The sequence below is a fragment of the Pseudophryne corroboree genome, chromosome 3 (genome assembly GCF_028390025.1).
Source record: "Pseudophryne corroboree isolate aPseCor3 chromosome 3, aPseCor3.hap2, whole genome shotgun sequence".
Classification (NCBI taxonomy): domain Eukaryota; kingdom Metazoa; phylum Chordata; class Amphibia; order Anura; family Myobatrachidae; genus Pseudophryne; species Pseudophryne corroboree.
The window spans coordinates 806,008,057-806,027,757 of record NC_086446.1 but is presented as its reverse complement, the minus strand read 5'-3'; the positions used below and the strand labels follow the sequence as shown (position 1 = coordinate 806,027,757).

Here is a 19,701-nt window from a genome sequence, read left to right as displayed (position 1 = left end):
TTATACTAGTAGTACTAGTTTAGCAGTCTGCTGACAGTGTCCACCAGGTCCATTATACTGTATATAGCAGTACGGTAGGCCACTGCTGTACCTACCTCTGTGTCGTCAGTCACTCGTCCATAAGTATACTATCCATCCATCTACATTGTATACCTGTGGTGGCTTTTTTTTTATACTAGTAGTACTAGTTTAGCAGTCTGCTGACAGTGTCCACCAGGTCCATTATACTGTATATAGCAGTACGGTAGGCTACTGCTGTACCTACCTCTGTGTCGTCACTCGTCGTCCATAAGTATACTATCCATCCATCTACATTGTATACCTGTGGTGGCTTTTTTTCTTTATACTAGTTTAGCAGTTTGCTGACAGTGTCCACCAGGTCCATTTATTATACTGTATATAGCAGTACGGCAGGCCACTGCTGTATCTACCTCTGTGTCGTCAGTCACTCGTCATCCATTAATAATAATAAGTATACTATCCATCCATCTACATTGTATACCTGTGGTGCCTTTTAGTTGTGCGCATTAATATATGGAGAACAAAAATGTGGAGGTTAAAAAAATAGGGAAAGATCAAGATCCACTTCCACCTCGTGCTGAAGCTGCTGCCACTAGTCATGGCCGAGACGATGAAATGCCATCAACGTCGTCTGCCAAGGCCGATGCCCAATGTCATAGTACAGAGCATGTAAAATCAAAAACACAAAAGATCAGTAAAATGACCCAAAAATCAAAATTAAAAGCGTCTGAGGAGAAGCGTAAACTTGCCAATATGCCATTTACGACACGGAGTGGCAAGGAACGGCTGAGGCCTTGGCCTATGTTCATGGCTAGTGGTTCAGCTTCACATGAGGATGGAAGCACTCATCCTCTTGCTAGAAAAAAGAAAAGACTTAAGCTGGCAAAAGCACAGCAAAGAACTGTGCGTTCTTCGAAATCACAAATCCCCAAGGAGAGTCCAATTGTGTCGGTTGCGATGCCTGACCTTCCCAACACTGGACAGGAAGAGCTTGCGCCTTCCACCATTTGCACGCCCCCTGCAAGTGCTGGAAGGAGCACCCGCAGTCCAGTTCCTGATAGTCAAATTGAAGATGTCCGTGTTGAAGTACACCAGGATGAGGATATGGGTGTTGCTGGCGCTGGGGAGGAAATTGACAAGGAGGATTCTGATGGTGAGGTGGTTTGTTTAAGTCAGGCACCCGGGGAGACGCCTGTTGTCCGTGGGAGGAATATGGCCATTGACATGCCTGGTCAAAATACAAAAAAAATCAGCTCTTCGGTGTGGAATTATTTCAACACAAATGCGGACAACAGGTGTCAAGCCGTGTGTTGCCTTTATCAAGCTGTAATAAGTAGGGGTAAGGACGTTAACCACCTCGGAACATCCTCCCTTATACGTCACCTGCAGCGCATTCATCATAAGTCAGTGACAAGTTCAAAAACTTTGGGCGACAGCGGAAGCAGTCCACTGACCAGTAAATCCCTTCCTCTTGTAACCAAGCTCCTGCAAACCACACCACCAACTCCCTCAGTGTCAATTTCCTCCTTACCCAGGAAAGCCAATAGTCCTGCAGGCCATGTCACTGGCAAGTCTGACGAGTCCTCTCCTGCCTGGGATTCCTCCGATGCATCCTTGAGTGTAACGCCTACTGCTGCTGGCGCTGCTGTTGTTGCTGCTGGGAGTCGATCGTCATCCCAGAGGGGAAGTCGGAAGACCACTTGTACTACTTCCAGTAAGCAATTGACTGTCCAACAGTCCTTTGCGAGGAAGATGAAATATCATAGTAGTCATCCTGCTGCAAAGCAGATAACTGAGGCCTTGGCAGCCTAGGCGGTGAGAAACGTGGTTCCGGTATCCATCATTAATTCAGAGCCAACTATAGACTTGATTGAGGTACTGTGTCCCCGGTACCAAATACCATCTAGGTTCCATTTCTCTAGGCAGGCGATACCGAAAATGTACACAGACCTCAGAAAAAGACTCACCAGTGTCCTAAAAAATGCAGTTGTACCCAATGTCCACTTAACGACGGACATGTGGACAAGTGGAGCAGGGCAGACTCAGGACTATATGACTGTGACAGCCCACTGGGTAGATGTATTGCCTCCCGCTGCAAGAACAGCAGCGGCGGCACCAGTAGCAGCATCCGCAAACGCCAACTCGTTCCTAGGCAGGCTGCGCTTTGTATCACCGCGTTCCATAAGAGGCACACAGCTGAAAACCTCTTACGGCAACTGAGGAAGATCATCGCAGAATGGCTTACCCCAATTGGACTCTCCTGGGGATTTGTGACATCGGACAACGCCAGCAATATTGTGCGTGCATTACATCTGGGCAAATTCCTGCACGTCCCATGCTTTGCACATACCTTGAATTTGGTGGTGCAGAATTATTTAAAAAATGACAGGGGCGTGCAAGAGATGCTGTCGGTGGCCCGAAGAATTGCGGGCAACTTTCGGCGTTCAGGCACCGCGTACAGAAGACTGGAGCACCACCAAAAATACCTGAACCTGCCCTGCCATCATCTGAAGCAGAAGGTGGTAACGAGGTGGAATTCAACCCTCTATATGCTTCAGAGGATGGAGGAGCAGCAAAAGGCCATTCAAGCCTATACATCTGGCCACGATATAGGCAAAGGAGGTGGAATGCACCTGTCTCAAGCACAGTGGAGAATGATTTCAACGTTGTGCAAGGTTCTGCAACCCTATGAACTTGCCACACGTGAAGTCAGTTCAGACACTGCCAGCCTGAGTCAGGTCATTCCCCTCATCAGGCTTTTGCAGAAGAAGCTGGAGACATTGAAGGAGGAGCTAAAACAGAGCGATTCCGCTAGGCATGTGGGACTTGTGGATGGAGCCCTTCATTCGCTTAACCAGGATTCACGGGTGGTCAATCTGTTGAAATCAGAGCACTACATTTTGGCCACCGTGCTCGATCCTAGATTTAAAACCTACGTTGTATCTCTCTTTCCGGCAGACACAAGTCTGCAGGGGTTCAAAGACCTGCTGGTGAGAAAATTGTCAAGTCAAGCGGAACGTGACCCATCAACAGCTCCTCCTTCACATTCTCCCGCAACTGGGGGTGCGAGGAAAAGGCTAAGAATTCCGAGCCCACCTGCTGGTGGTGATGCAGGGCAGTCTGGAGCGAGTGCTGACATCTGGTCCGGACTGAAGGACCTGCCAACGATTGCTGACATGTCGTCTACTGTCACTGCATATGATTCTCTCACCATTGAAAGAATGGTGGAGGATTATATGAGTGACCGCATCCAAGTAGGCACGTCAGACAGTCGGTACGTATACTGGCATGAAAAAGAGGCAATTTGGAGGCCCTTGCAGAAACTGGCTTTATTCTACCTAAGTTGCCCCCCCTCCAGTGTGTACTCCGAAAGAGTGTTTAGTGCAGCCGCTCACCTTGTCAGCAATCGGCGTACGAGGTTACTTACAGAAAATGTGGAGAAGATGATGTTCATTAAAATGAATTATAATCAATTCCTCCGTGGAGACATTCACCAGCAGCAATTGCCTCCTGAAAGTACACGGGGACCTGAGATGGTGGATTCCAGTGGGGACGAATTAATAATCTGTGAGGAGGGGGATGTACACAGTGAAAGGGGTGATGAATCGGACGATGAGGAGGAGGTGGACATCTTGCCTCTGTAGAGCCAGTTTGTGCAAGGAGAGATTGATTGCTTCTTTTTTGGTGGGGGCCCAAACCAACCAGTCATTTCAGTCACAGTCGTGTGGCAGACCCTGTCACTGAAATGATGGGTTCATTAAAGTGTGCATGTCCTGTTTATACAACATAAGGGTGGGTGGTAGGGCCCTAGGACAATTCCATCTTGCACCTCTTTTTTCTTTCATTTTTCTTTGCATCATGTGCTGTTTGGGGAGTATTTTTTTGAAGTGCCATCCTGTCTGACACTGCAATGCCACTCCTAGATGGGCCAGGTGTTTGTGTCGGCCACTTGTGTCGCTTAGCTTAGTCACACAGCGACCTTGGTGCGCCTCTTTTTTTCTTTGCATCATGTGCTGTTTGGGGAGTGTTTTTTTGAAGTGCCATCCTGTCTGACACTGCAGTGCCACTCCTAGATGGGCCAGGTGTTTGTGTCGGCCACTTGGGTCGCTTAGCTTAGTCACACAGCTACCTCATTACGCCTCTTTTTTTCTTTGCATCATGTGCTGTTTGGGGACAATTTTTTTGAAGGGCCATCCTGTCTGACACTGCAGTGCCACTCCTAGATGGGCCAGATGTTTGTGTCGGCCACTTGGGTCGCTTATCTTAGTCACACAGCTACCTCATTGCGCCTCTTTTTTTCTTTGCATCATGTGCTGTTTGGGGAGTATTTTTTTGAAGGGCCATCCTGCGTGACACTGCAGTGCCACTCCTAGATGGGCCAGGTGTTTGTGTCGGCCACTTGGGTCGCTTAGCTTAGTCACACAGCTACCTCATTGCGCCTCTTTTTTTCTTTGCGTCATGTGCTGTTTGGGGAGTATTTTTTTGAAGGGCCATCCTGCGTGACACTGCAGTGACACTCCTAGATGGGCCAGGTGTTTGTGTCGGCCACTTGTGTCGCTTAGCTTAGTCACGCAGCGACCTTGGTGCGCCTCTTTTTTTCTTTGCATCATGTGCTGTTTGGGGAGTATTTTTTTGAAGTGCCATCCTGTCTGACACTGCAGTGCCACTCCTAGATGGGCCAGGTGTTTGTGTCGGCCACTTGGGTCGCTTAGCTTAGTCACACAGCTACCTCATTGCGCCTCTTTTTTTATTTGCATCATGTGCTGTTTGGGGAGTATTTTTTTGAAGGGCCATCCTGTCTGACATTGCAGTGCCACTCCTAGATGGGCCAGGTGTTTGTGTCGGCCACTTGGGTCGCTTAGCTTAGCCATCCAGCGACCTCGGTGCAAATTTTAGGACTAAAAATAATATTGTGAGATGTGAGGTGTTCAGAATAGACTGAAAATGAGTGGAAATTATGGTTATTGAGGTTAATAATACTATGGGATCAAAATGACCCCCAAATTCTATGATTTAAGCTGTTTTTTAGGGTTTTTTGAAAAAAACACCCGAATCCGCCAAAAAAATTTCGGTGAGGTTTTGCCAAAACGCGTCCGAACCCAAAACACGGCCGCGGAACCGAACCCAAAACCAAAACCCGAAAAATTTCCGGTGCACATCACTAGCCGCCTCCCAGTCACCGCCCAGCACTTTCCCACCACATTTCTCACACTGTCCATCTCAATTGCTGCAGTGGCTTTAGAAATTTATGTGCAGATTGTGTGAGGATTGTGAGTGAATTGTGCATACCTACCAACTTCTGTCCCTCTTGAATCGGGACATGCTGCGCCTCTGGCGCGACCGCGGCTAAAAGGGGTGGAGCTTCTGACGAAAGGAGCGGAGTCTCACGGCAAGGGGGCATGTCCTATTGCCGTGATCCCCGTTTTCGTCATTTTTGGGAGCGTGTCCAGCACTCCATGAGCTGCTGGACAGCCCCCAGCTCCCCTCCTTGCGCTGATAAATGCCGTGCGCATGTGCATGGCATCTATTCAGTGTGATCACCGGCTGCTTCGCAAAGCAGAGCAGCAGTGATAACAGGATCTCCCAACTGTCCCCCCACCCGCGGGACACTGCAACCCGCGGGAGGGACAGCGGGACAGTGTTCAATTAGCGGGACTGTCCCGCTGAAATCGGGACAGTTGGGAGGTATAGATTGTGTGAGGATTGCGTACGGCTCTGAATCAGGAGCAGACAGGTGGCAGCAGGATCCGGAATATGCCAGTTGTTGCTGTTTGTGGATTGCATGCGGCTCTGAATCAGGAGCAGACAGGCGGCAGCAGCAGGATCCGGGATATGCCAGTTCTTGCTGTGTGTGGATTGCATGCAGCTCTGAATCAGGAGCAGACAGGTGGCAGCAGGATCCGGGATATGCCAGTCGTTGCTGTGTGTGGATTGCGTGCGGCTCTGAATCAGGAGCACACAGGCGGCAGCAGGATTCGGAATATGCCAGTCGTTGCTGTGTGTGCATTGCCTGCGGCTCTGAATCAGGTACAGACAGGCGGCAGGAGAATCCGGGATATGACATTCGTTGCTGTGTGAGGATTGCGTGTGGCTCTGAATCAGGATCAGACAGGTGGCAGCAGGATCCGGGATATGCCAGTCGTTGCTGTGTGAGGATTGCGTGTGGCTCTGAATCAGGAGCACACAGGCGGCAGCAGGATTCGGAATATGCCAGTTGTTGCTGTGTGAGGATTGCGTGTGGCTCTGAATCAGGAGCAGGCAGGCGGCAGCAGGATCCAGGATATGCCAGTCGTTGCTGTGTGAGGATTGCGTGTGGCTCTGAATCAGGAGCAGACAGGCGGTAGCAGGATTCGGAATATGCCAGTTGTAGCTGTGTGAGGATTGCGTGCGGCTCTGAATCAGGAGCAGACAGGCGGCAGCAGGATCCGGGATATGCCAGTCGTTGCTGTGTGTGGATTGCGTGCGGCTCTGAATCAGGAGCACACAGGCGGCAGCAGGATTCGGAATATGCCAGTCGTTGCTGTGTGTGCATTGCCTGCGGCTCTGAATCAGGTACAGACAGGCGGCAGCAGGATCCGGGATATGACATTCGTTGCTGTGTGAGGATTGCGTGTGGCTCTGAATCAGGAGCACACAGGCGGCAGCAGGATTCGGAATATGCCAGTTGTTGCTGTGTGAGGATTGCGTGCGGCTCTGAATCAGGAGCACACAGGCGGCAGCAGGATTCGGAATATGCCAGTCGTTGCTGTGTGTGCATTGCCTGCGGCTCTGAATCAGGTACAGACAGGCGGCAGCAGGATCCGGGATATGACATTCGTTGCTGTGTGAGGATTGCGTGTGGCTCTGAATCAGGAGCACACAGGCGGCAGCAGGATTCGGAATATGCCAGTTGTTGCTGTGTGAGGATTGCGTGTGGCTCTGAATCAGGAGCAGGCAGGCGGCAGCAGGATCCAGGATATGCCAGTCGTTGCTGTGTGAGGATTGCGTGTGGCTCTGAATCAGGAGCAGACAGGCGGTAGCAGGATTCGGAATATGCCAGTTGTAGCTGTGTGAGGATTGCGTGCGGCTCTGAATCAGGAGCAGACAGGCGGCAGCAGCAGGATCCGGGATATGCCAGTTGTAGGTGTGTGAGGATTGCGTGCGGCTCTGAATCAGGAGCAGACAGGCGGCAGCAGCAGGATCCGGGATATGCCAGTCGTTGCTGTGTGAGGATTGCGTGTGGCTCTGAATCAGGAGCAGACAGGCGGCAGCAGGATCCGGGATATGCCAGTCGTTGCTGTGTGAGGATTGCGTGTGGCTCTGAATCAGGAGCAGACAGGCGGCAGCAGGATCCGGGATATGCCAGTCGTTGCTGTGTGAGGATTGCGTGTGGCTCTGAATCAGGAGCAGACAGGCGGCAGCAGGATCCGAGATATGCCAGTTGTTGCTGTGTGAGGATTGCGTGCGGCTCTGAATCAGGAGCAGACAGGCGGCAGCAGCAGGATCCGGGATATGCCAGTTGTTGCTGTGTGTGGATTGCGTGCGGCTCTGAATCAGGAGCAGACAGGCGGCAGCAGGATCTGGATATGCCAGTTGTTGTTGTGTGTGGATTGCATGCGGCTCTGAATCAGGAGCAGACAGGCGGCAGCAGGATCCGAGATATGCCAGTTGTTGCTGTGTGTGGATTGCATGTGGCTCTGAATCAGTAGCAGACAGGCGGCAGCAGGATCCGGATATGCCAGTTATTGCTGTGTGTGGATTGCATGCAGCTCTGAATCAGGTACAGCCAGGCGGCAGCAGGATCCGGGATATGCCAGTTGTTGCTGTGTATGGATTGCAAGCGGGTCTGAATTAGAAGCAGACAGGTGGCAGCAGGATCCGGGATATGCCAGTCATCGATGTGTGTGGATTGCCTGTGGCTCTGAATTAGGAGCAGACAGGCGGCAGCAGGATCCGGGATATGCCAGTTGTTGCTGTGTGAGGATTGCGTGTGGCTCTGAATCAGGAGCAGATAGGCGGCAGCAGGATCCGGGATATGCCAGCTGTTGCTGTGTGTGGATTGCATGCAGCTCAGAATCAGGAGCAGACAGGTGGCAGCTGGATCCGGGATTTGCCAGTTGTTGCTGTGTGTGGATTGCATGCAGCTCAGAATCAGGAGCAGACAGGTGGCAGCATGATCCGGGATATGCCAGTTGTTGCTGTGTGTGGATTGCGTGTGGCTCTGAATCAGGATCAGACAGGCGGCAGCAGGATCCGGGATATGCCAGTTGCTGCTGTGTGAGAATTGCGTGCGGCTCTGAATCAGGAGCAGACAGGCGCCAGCAGGATCCGGGATATGCCAGTCATCACTGTGTGTGGATTGCATGTGGCTCTGAATCAGGAGCAGACAGGTGGCAGCAGGATCCGGGATATGCCAGTTGTTGCTGTGTGTGGATTGCGTGTGGCTCTGAATCAGGAGCAGACAGGCGGCAGCAGGATCCGGGATATGCCAGTTGTTGCTGTGTGTGGATTGCGTGTGGCTCTGAATCAGGAGCAGACAGGCGGCAGCAGGGTCCGGGATATGCCAGTTGTTGCTGTGTGTGGATTGCGTGTGGCTCTGAATCAGGAGCAGACAGGCGGCAGCAGGATCCGGGATATGCCAGTTGCTGCTGTGTGAGAATTGCGTGCGGCTCTGAATCAGGAGCAGACAGGCGCCAGCAGGATCCGGGATATGCCAGTCATCACTGTGTGTGGATTGCATGTGGCTCTGAATCAGGAGCAGACAGGTGGCAGCAGGATCCGGGATATGCCAGTTGTTCCTGTGTGTTGATTGCGTGCGGCTCTGAATCAGGAGCAGACAGGTGGCAGCAGGATCCGGGATATGCCAGTTGTTGCTGTGTGTGGATTGCATGCGGCTCTGAATCAGGAGCAGACAGGCGGCAGCAGGATCCGGGATATGCCAGTTGTTGCTGTGTGTGGATTGCGTGTGGCTCTGAATCAGGATCAGACAGGCAGCAGCAGGATCCGGGATATGCCAGTTGCTGCTGTGTGAGGATTGCGTGCGGTTCTGAATCAGGAGCAGACAGGCGGCAGCAGGATCCGGGATATGCCAGTCATCACTGTGTGTGGATTGCATGTGGCTCTGAATCAGGAGCAGACAGGTGGCAGCAGGATCCGAGATATGCCAGTTGTTGCTGTGTGTGGATTGCGTGCGGCTCTGAAATAGGAGCAGACAGGCGGCAGCAGTATCCGGGATATGCCAGTTGTTCCTGTGTGTTGATTGCGTGCGGCTCTGAATCAGGAGCAGACAGGCGCCAGCAGGATCCGGGATATGCCAGTCATCACTGTGTGTGGATTGCATGTGGCTCTGAATCAGGAGCAGACAGGTGGCAGCAGGATCCGGGATATGCCAGTTGTTCCTGTGTGTTGATTGCGTGCGGCTCTGAATCAGGAGCAGACAGGCGGCAGCAGGATCCGGGATATGCCAGTTGTTGCTGTGTGTGGATTGCGTGTGGCTCTGAATCAGGATCAGACAGGCAGCAGCAGGATCCGGGATATGCCAGTTGCTGCTGTGTGAGGATTGCGTGCGGTTCTGAATCAGGAGCAGACAGGCGGCAGCAGGATCCGGGATATGCCAGTCATCACTGTGTGTGGATTGCATGTGGCTCTGAATCAGGAGCAGACAGGTGGCAGCAGGATCCGAGATATGCCAGTTGTTGCTGTGTGTGGATTGCGTGCGGCTCTGAAATAGGAGCAGACAGGCGGCAGCAGTATCCGGGATATGCCAGTTGTTGCTGTGTGTGGATTGCGTGTGGCTCTGAATCAGGAGCAGACAGGCGGCAGCAGGATCCGGGATATGCCAGTTGTTGCTGTGTGTGGATTGCGTGTGGCTCTGAATCAGGAGCAGACAGGCGGCAGCAGGGTCCGGGATATGCCAGTTGTTGCTGTGTGTGGATTGCGTGTGGCTCTGAATCAGGAGCAGACAGGCGGCAGCAGGATCCGGGATATGCCAGTTGTTGCTGTGTGTGGATTGCGTGCGGCTCTGAATCAGGAGCAGACAGGCGGCAGCAGGATCTGGATATGCCAGTTGTTGTTGTGTGTGGATTGCATGCGGCTCTGAATCAGGTACAGACAGGCGGCAGCAGGATCCGGGATATGCCAGTTGTTGCTGTGTTTGGATTACATGCGGCTCTGAATCGGGAGCAGACAGGTGGCAGCAGGATCCCCGGGATATGCCAGTTGTTGCTGTGTGTGGATTGCGTGTGGCTCTGAATCGGAAACAGACAGGCGGCAGCAGGATCCGGGATATGCCAGTTGTTGCTGTGTGTGGATTGCGTGTGGCTCTGAATCGGGAACAGACAGGTGGCAGCAGGATCCGGGATATGCCAGTTGTTGCTGTGTGATTACTTCTATACTGAACTGTAATAGTTTCTGGCAGAGATGCTGTGGACGGTGTATGAACACACCATGGTTTCTACATGGAAAGTTATTACTGTGTCGATCTTCATGCTGTTGACAGTAAATATGTCAACGGCACTATATCGATTAGACAAAGCTGACACTGCTACAGTGCCTTAGATAACATTACAACAGTCCCGTCGATATCATACTGTCAACACAATGACTGTGGAGAGCATGAAGACCATTTGCTGTTGGGTGGGAGAAGGTTCTGGAATGTCTCCATTCTGTGGTTTTAGGAATGCAATTCTCTTCTTTCTCCTCAGGGTGCTGGCTTCCCCTGCCCCAGCGGTGTGTGTCCATTGATGGGACACTATGCTGATACATATCCCAGAGGCACGTCGGCCACTCAGATATTTTATTTGAACACTGGAGCTGCACCAATCTTTTCACGTAAGTTACAGAACTATGTTACTGTACGGCTGACAGCTGCTGCAGCGTATGTACATAGTGGTACCGACAAGAACGTAACATATACACGGTACAGAACCTCAGTGCTCCGATCACATAGCTGTGGGGTCTGTTTACTAAGCCTTGGATGGCGATAAAGTGCATGGACAGAAAGTTCCAGCCAATCAGCTCCTAACTGTCATTTCTCAAACACAGGACGGGATGTACTAACTTCTCCCGCAGCGTTATCTGCCTTTCTCTGCGCTCCCGTTGTGTTCTCCACGCTAACTGGTCTCCTCCCACTGGCCGGCGCTGACCTTCGCTCCCTGTAGTTTTCTCCTCGCACCCTCGCTGGAAATCACTCACTCATTCCGCCTCTTCACCGCCGCAGCTACTCTGAACTCTGCGTTGGCTCAGACACGCTCCCCATATCCCCATGTGAGAGCATATGGGGCCAGCAAAGGGACACTGAGCCGATTACCGTGACGGATGTGATCATGTGACGTGGAAGCTACAGGGAGCGAAGGGCAGCGCCGGCCAGTGGGAGGAGACCAGTTAGCGTGGAGAACACAACGGGAGCGCAGAGAAAGGCAGATAACGCTGCGGGAGAGGTCTAGCACATCCCGCCCACAGCCTGTAACATGGCAGTTTGGAGATGATTGGCTGGTACTTTATCTCCATCCAAGGCTTAGTAAATAGGCCCCTAAATACTGTGGCGATGGGAAAATAAGAGAGGGCCCTGCTCGTGAGAGCTTACATCTTAGAAGGCTACGGGTGTACATGAAGTGGGTGAGGGAGTACACAGGCTGGAGAGTTAGGAGGAGGCTTCAATGAAGAGTCATATTTAAAGGCTGGGAGGATGGAGGCAATTCTTATGGATGACGGATGCAGTGTGGAAGGGCACTCCAGGGGGCAGGAGCGAGGACATCCTGAAGAGGACAGTGGGAGGAGGTCATCAGCGAAGGATGGCAGTCGCGGTAGAGCACAGTGGTCAGGAGCTAGTGTGAGTGGAGAAGATGATGATGGGATATATAGGGAGAAGATTGGTTATGGAGTTCCAGTTTGACTCTGTGGGGGACAGGGATGCAATGGAGTGGCTGGCAGAGGGGGCATTGTAGACTGAAGTGGGGTGGGACTGGGTGTTCAGATGGCCAGACAGCAAATTAGTGCAATCATCTAGGCTGGAGATAATCAGGGAGTCTGTGAGAGTTATAGTGGTCTCCAGGATGACAAAGGGTCCGCTCTTGGTGTTACTGTGGAGGTGGTAGCAGCAAGACTAGGAGAAGGACTAATGTGGAAGAGAAAGAAAGAGCAGAACTGAGGAAGGAACCTAGGCAGCAAGCTTATGGAACAGAGGTGAAGGAGGACAGGGAGATACTGTAAGGAGAGGGGGAGAGATGGGGGGCAGGAAAAAGAACAATGACTTCCATCTCAGTGATATTTATGAATGAATATAGATCCTGCTATGAGGCTCAAAATCTTGGTCTTGCATGAAGAATCCAGTAAGAATTCTGTACATTCTGCCAAACGAGACAAATTTAGAACATTGGGGATGAACACTTTTAAAAATTGGAGGATATTTTTACCTTGAATTCAAAGCGTAGACTGCTCACAGGTACTCATATATATGATGGGATGAAATTATTACCAGGAGGAACCCTAAGTTCTGATCCTTCTTCAGGTGCCAGAGATGGGGATCCCCCTCACAGGCTGTGGCAGTCTTGTCCGCATACATCACTTTAGCTCCATAATCAGTATTATTACCCCTGTAATCTCTCTGCAGGCTGGAGGTACAAGGTGACTGTCCACACGGCCGGCACGGGGCAAGCTCTGGGATCCTTGATGTGTCTCTGCACGGATCTAATGGAAATACGAGTGATTACAATATAATGTCGTATGTACAAAAGTATAAAAATAGTATCTTAGAGCTAAAACACAACATACTGTATGAGACGTAAACAATGTGTTGCTCATTGGTTTATTTTTTATTTTTTTTGTGTAAACTGTTTTTATTAGTCAAAGCAGTATTCAAAAACATTACAGAAACATTTTCAAAAACAAAAGGAGGGCATACAAAAATATCGCATAGCATATATTCATCAGTACACCACACATAGAGCGCCCTTAGCCGAAAAATATCTGTCTGCATTTCTGACAACATTAAAGCTTATAAAAGAAGAGCATAATATCAAAACAGCATCAATGAATGGGAAAGAGAGAGAAGAGAAGAGGAAAAGAGGATAAGTAAGGGAAGGTTGCTCATTGGTTTATGTAATTATGGATCCATAAGTAATTCCTAGATTAGGGATCTTGTCATTTTCAAAAGAAAAATGGGGACAACCATATAATCATGTATCTTATACATCCCTCTAGGACCCACCAGTGTCAGGAATCTGTTCCCCACTCAGCCTAACTAATTGAAGTATGAGGAGATGGATTATGGGAAAATAACCAATATGGGGCTCTTGTAGAGTTGGACTCAAACGTATTTTGTGCCTTCGCCCCCCCCCCCCCCCACACACACACACACACACCACAACCATGCACCTTTTCCTACTGCGTATGCACCTCAAATATCCATATTCTTCTTTAGCTTTACCAAACGAGACACATTTCACAGTTACGACTCCCAAATGCCAAAGGGCAGTGAGGGGATGATTATTGGAAATGTGTCCCTGCTGGCAGACAAATAAACACATACTGGTACAAGTTGCAAGTTGATAATGATGATGACCGGAGGATATATCTCATTGCGCCGTTTATTAATGTGCATTCATAAAATTTACTGAAAAGTTTTCTTGCGCCTTGTTTGATCGCTGTTTTCCACGCTCCCTGTTACTTGGTCATTAGTTTGGCTGCTCAGCTGTGTGCTGTGATGTGTGTGCAGTGTTTACTGAGCTATCAGCATTATTTTACAATCACAGTGAAGTCGCACCTCCTGCCGTAACCCCAACTACCGGAGGAGAGGAAGTGCGTATGCTCGGCTGGCTGCGTTAGGCGCATCTCACTACCTGGAAAATTGTGGGACGCATTTCGCATTTGCCAGTTAGATGTCATTTCCATGCAACTCAGCCCAAAGATTTCAGGCAGAAAAAGAGGATCCTACAGGGAATGTATGAAAACATGGAAGTGGGCCTGTGTGCATTGTGCTATGGATAGGACAATGGGCAGATACCGCATGTACACTACTAAGCCTATGATATATCTCACCCCTACAGAGGACTTATCAGAGCAGACACATCATACACAGCGTTTATCGATGCAGAGATCTATGTTGGGAACATCAATCAAGTAATGTTACTCGGGCACAGCAATTTATTCAACATTTTCCGTGGAAAGATTTATGCCGCCACGGCGACCGTACAGTATGGGAAGGACGGAACAATGTATGTATTACCGTATTCTCAGAGCTACGGAACTAGACACATAAGACGCAACGAATCTGTAAAGCGATGTTCTGGTTGTTACCATCAATTATTAAGTCATCTGACCACAATTTGTCTATAAATCTTTGCCTTTTGTATACGCCCGGATGAGACTGCGCTTTTCTGCTGTATATTATATGTAAACGCTCAGATCAGACGTTCTTGTATAATGTAACAAAACATTTATGAAGAAAACAAAGATTTACCACATTCCCACCTATTGTTATAATTTGCACTTTCTGTATTTTTATGTCACCCTTTTCACGTTATTTCACTTTCGCTGAAATGTATAAAGGGCTTTTGTAGCAGTTTTTGTGAAAAACGACTCCAAATCTTTTAATTCACATTGTTTGTTTGTTTTTTTGTAATCTTATTGCATTTTCTATATTTGTAATGGGAAATGCGATCTGGCCGAATTTACAACAACAACAAAAAAGTGAAAAAATACCAGAGGGAGCCCTGTGATAATAACGCTATCTTCAGACAACGTTAGCCATAGGTTCCCTCCGGTTCCCGACTCAGTTCTCTGCTCTGACAGGCAGAGAAGAGTCAGGAGCCAGGTATACAATTGCCCACACAGTCAGGAGCCGGCGCCTGTGATCAGCCAGCCCCCCAGTGATCAGTGTCCCGGTGCGCTCCTCCGTCTCTCCAGTCATGTGAGCGCCGGCTTCCTGCACTGTGACCCTGATCACCAGATATCTGCTGTAAACCGGCATCTCAATTTACCACAGACATCAGATGACGGGGTCACTGACCTGGAAGTTGGCATTTAAATGTCCGGAGTCAGAGAGGCTCACCAGGAAACCGATCACTAGGTAAGTGCAAGGGGGGGGGGTGCCCGGCTGTGGCTGTGTCGGCGCATGCTTTGCCCCTGCATGCAATAATTAATACATCCCTACAATCTATTCAATTATCGCATTGTAGATTGGGGCGATTTTATTTAAATTTGACGTCTGTCTTTGTAGATGTTACTGTGTGTCCGGTACATATATCAGATAATAATACACTTTTCCTTCTTTCTAGGTACTCATTCTGCGGCAGTGGAGCTGCGGCGGACGGCGCTTATCAGTTCCTCAGACCCTGTTACATAGAAGTATAGAATGTGACGGCAGATAAGAACCACGGCCCATCTAGTCTGCCCCTTTTATACCATATACCCATACTGTTACCATGGTAATATGGCACCATACCCCATGTACATGTAACGACTGGAAATAAAGACGACAAATGGAAATTTTTTAGGAATTCTGAGACTATATATATATATATATATATTACACAAGAGCACAGGATACAAGTGACGTCTATTACAGAACCGTGTTACAGGAGCCATCACATATACGCCTGATACTTGTGTATTGGAATAACAATAAATCAGCGTTAGAGAATGCAGACTGTACAGGAGATTTATTGAGTGTTTCTTGGGGGTAGATTTACTAATAAGCGGGTTCTCTATGCCGCTATCACCTGACTTGCTATAACTGTAGCCGCATCTTCTATGTACCTGCTTGGCATTGCCCCTGCCCGTGTATCTGCAGCTGGCGCTCTGACAATGCACGGCATGGGCTTATTATATCGCTCTGCCACTATAATCCTTACACATCTACTGCCATGGAGTCCGCGCCCGCAGTACTGGCATCACCGCCCATGTTACTGCATCCCCCTGGCATTCTCCATCTCCCCTATACTCAGGGGTGGATTTAGGGGTGGGGGCACCCCTAGACACGACAGTAATGGCCGCCCCCTGCTCGCCTAATTTAAATATTTGCATATATTGGTTATGAGCCCTCATTTGATGACAATTTAATAGAATAATACAAAAAAGTCACTTTGACTTTTTTATTTTTAATTATGTGTATATATTTACTAAGTAGGACAGGTTACAGGGGCAGTATGTGCATGTGTTACCCATTTACACTCCAGTGAAGATGGCGTACGGTGCAGCACAGGGGAAATATTCTGCAGTTACTGGTACATTTCAGGCTGACAACCAACACAAGTATCCAGGTGCCTCCCCCCAACAGCTGCTGCCCCTAGGCACCTGCCTCATGTGCCTAACGGGAAATTCACCATTGCCTGCCCAACCTATCATGCCCTCCCTACCCTACTGCCTGGCTATCCTGCTGTTATCCCATCACCCTCACGGGAGCTCCTGTGCCCCTGCTCTGCCAGCACTGACCTCTCGCACCCCAGCTTGGCTAAACGTTTTTGTGACTTGCAGCAGGGAAAGGGGTAAGTACATATCCATGTCTGCAGCTGGCACAGTGGCACTGCCAGCTCAGTGAGAGGAAACCTGCATGGCAGCGGTGGTTAACAGCAGTGGCAGCGACGGTGGAAGCTGAGTCTAGAGACAATGGAGGTAATTCAGACCTGATCGCACGCTAGTTTTTTTTGCAGCTCTGCGATCAGGTCAGAACTGCGCATGCGTATGCACCGCAATGCGCAGGTGCGTCGTACGGGTACAAAGCGGATCGTTGCTCTGCGATGGGTTTTACGAAGAATCTATTCGCACAGCCGATCGCAAGGAGATTGACAGGAAGACGGCGTTTGTGGGTGTCATCTGACCGTTTTCTGGGAGTGTATGGAAAATATACGTTAGGAGAAATACCGTTATCAATGGTAAGTTCTTACCATAAGTGCACAGGTGCCACAGGATTACAATGGGATATGATGGAGCGACAGCGGATTGGCACCAAACGATAGAAAGCTTTCAGGCCTCCCAGGATGCAACGGGCCCGTCCATATATCTCCGCCCACTGGCTCAGGCAAATCAGTTGTATTCCAAAGCACTTAGGCAGGAGCATCATGTAGAGCCCTAATCAGGCGAGAAGAACACACATGCACAGCCTTCCGTACGAGAAGGAAGAGGTAAGTGAGTAGAAGGATCCTCAAATTAGGTGCGTCAGGGTGGGATCCCTGTGGATCCTGTAGACTTTGGAGAAATACCGTTATCAACGGTAAGTTCTTACCATAACGTATATTTCTCCGGCAGGGTCCACAGGTTATCCACAGGATAACAATGGGATTTCCCAAAGAAATTTAGTGGTGGGGACTCTCCTGATTGGACAGGAGACCTTACGCCCGAATTCAGCATCATGAGAGGCAAAGGTATCCAAGGCATAATGTCTAATGAACGTGTTAATGGAAGACCATGTGGCTGCCTTTCATATCTGTTCTGCTGAAGGACCATGTTGTGCTGCCCATGAAGGACCTACCTTATGTGTAGAGTGAGCAGAGACATTAGCCGGAACAGGGAGAACCGGTTGAGAATATGCTTCCAAAATCGTCATTCGAAGCCCTCTAGCCAGCGTCTGTTTAGTAGCAGGCCATCCTCTCTTGTGAAATCCGTAGAGAATGAAGAGAGAATCTGTCTTTCTGATGGCACTGGTGCGATCCACGTAGATCCTTAATGCTCGGACTATGTCCCACGATGCTTCTCCCGCAGAAAGTCCCGATACCTAAAAAGCCGGGACTACAATTTCTTCACTAAGGTGGAATTTAGACGCCACCTTAGGAAGATACCCGGACCCAGGGCCAGATTGGCAAATGCCAGAAGGGCCGATGGCCACGTGGGCCGGTCCAGCCAAGCAGCAGTTTGCTTCCGAGCCGACTTGTGTCACTGAGACACGCTGCCGCTCAGTCCAGCGGCAGCGTGTCTCAGCTGTCAGGATCTCAGAGCGCGCCACCGCGGCTATGTCTGGCGGCGTGTAGCGGACTTCAAACCAGCCGCCGGTTCGTGAGCCAATCCGAGCTCGCGGACCGGCAGCCAATCAGGAGCCGCCGCTGCCGGTCCGCGAGCTCTGATTGGCTCACGAACCGGCAGCTGGTTTGAAGTCCCCTACATGCCGCCAGACATAGCCGCGCTGGCACGCTCTGAGCTCCTGACACCTAACATCACAGCCGAAGCAGCAGCAGTAAGCAGCTGCAGCAGTGTGGAGGCAATTGTATACCTGGCACTGTGGGGGCAATTGGCTGGCACTGTGGGGGCAATTGTTTACCTGGCACTGTGGGGGCATTTGTATACCTGGCACTGTGTGGGCATTTGTATACCTGTCAGGTATACAATTGCCCCCACAGTGCCAGATCCACAATTGCCCCCACAGTGTCAGGTATTACCTTTCACTGTGGGGGCAATTGTGGATCTGGCACTGTGGGGGCATTTGTATACCTTGGCAGTGTGGGGGCATTTGTGGATCTGTCACTGAGGGGGCATTTGTATACCTGGCAATGTGGAGCATTTGTGGATCTGGCACTGTGTGGGCAATTGTATACCTGGCACTGTGGGGCATTTGTGGATCTGGCACTGTGGGGGCATTTGTATACCTGGCACTGTGGGGGCATTTGTGGATCTGGCACTGTGGGGGCATTTGTATACCTGGCACTGTGGGGGCATTTGTGGATCTGGCACTGCACTATTGGGGGCATATGTCTGGGTATCTCGTCCCATTTTAATTGGCCACACCCATATTTTTGGCGCGCGCACAATGTACCTCTATGGGACACTCTCTGTCTGATTGGTCGCCGCTTAGCCCCGCCGGGAGTGCACACAGACACTCTCATTCTAGTGAATGGGGTGCGTGCGTGTCTACGCCCCTTTTCTGGAGCGCATGCGCGCTAAGTTACAACCTTTATTTTTCCATACCCCCACTTCAACATTTCCACTTCAACCAACGGTTGTGTGTATTTTAATACAGAATGATGTACACTTGTATGTTGTTATAATATTAATTATATTTGTAAGAGCAAAAACTAAGAAGTTGGAGGAGTCGGGACTAGTAATTAGAGATGAGCGCCTGAAATTTTTCGGGTTTTGTGTTTTGGTTTTGGGTTCGGTTCCGCGGCCGTGTTTTGGGTTCGAACGCGTTTTGGCAAAACCTCACCGAATTATTTTTGTCGGATTCGGGTGTGTTTTGGATTCGGGTGTTTTTTTCCAAAAACACTAAAAAACAGCTTAAATCATAGAATTTGGGGGTCATTTTGATCCCAAAGTATTATTAATAGAGATGAGCGGGTTCGGTTTCTTTGAATCCGAACCCGCACGAACTTCACTTTTTTTTCCACGGGTCCGAGCGACTCGGATCTTCCCGCCTTGCTCGGTTAACCCGAGCGCGCCCGAACGTCATCATGACGCTGTCGGATTCTCGCGAGGCTCGGATTCTATCGCGAGACTCGGATTCTATATAAGGAGCCGCGCGTCGCCGCCATTTTCACTCGTGCATTGAGATTGATAGGGAGAGGACGTGTCTGGCGTCCTCTCCATTAGAATAGAGATAGATAGATTAGATAGAGAGAGATTGTGCAGAGTCGCAGACAGAGTTAGTTTACCACAGTCAGTGACCAGTGCAGTTGCTAGTTAACTTTTATTTAATATAATATATCCGTTCACTTCTCTCTGCTATATCCGTTCTCTGCCTGAAAAAAAAAACGATACACAGCACAGTCAGTCACA

The 19,701-nt window shown here is 49.9% G+C and overlaps 1 pseudogene; it reads left to right on the top strand.

Annotated features, from left to right (window-relative positions):
* LOC135057454 (pancreatic lipase-related protein 2-like) overlaps nucleotides 1-15,627 on the top strand; it is a 133,321-nt pseudogene extending 117,694 nt beyond the window's left edge.
* Nucleotides 15,628-19,701: the final 4,074 nt, after the last annotated feature.